The sequence below is a fragment of the Tinamus guttatus genome, unplaced genomic scaffold (assembly GCF_059628265.1).
Source record: "Tinamus guttatus ecotype Peru unplaced genomic scaffold, ASM5962826v1 Tinamus_guttatus_pri_ptg000045l, whole genome shotgun sequence".
NCBI lineage: Eukaryota > Metazoa > Chordata > Aves > Tinamiformes > Tinamidae > Tinamus > Tinamus guttatus.
In genome coordinates this window covers 905,562-905,990 of record NW_028288579.1, presented here as the reverse complement: position 1 = coordinate 905,990, position 429 = coordinate 905,562, and positions in this window count along the sequence as shown.

Genomic DNA, 429 nt, shown 5'->3' with positions numbered 1-429 from the left:
GCTCTAGGAGTCTCTGAAACTCTCCCAGCATCAGAGTGAACGATTGCTCTTCCATGACAAAGGCACCTCTCTAGCAAGCCAAATAAAGCCAGGGATTATACTAGGAAATCTGTGGGCTCTTCATTATGGGAGGAAGTAAACTGGCATGAAAACTGAGCCCAGTATTACTGGATAGCTCAGAAACCTGCTCACACCCTTCCCAGTCCTGTCGGCTCCACAGTTGGATCCTGGAGAGTTTTTCTAATTTCCTGGTTCCGAGCCATTCCCAGAACTGCCCCTCCCTCGGCAGTTTGAGGTATGTGGTATGTCAGATGGCTCGGGTCTGCATGAAGATTTTGTTTCATGGCTCTGATGGCCAAACCTGCTCATTTGCATCCTTCAGAAATCAAAAAAGGACCTCAAGTTCAAACTCAAAATCAGCAAAACCAG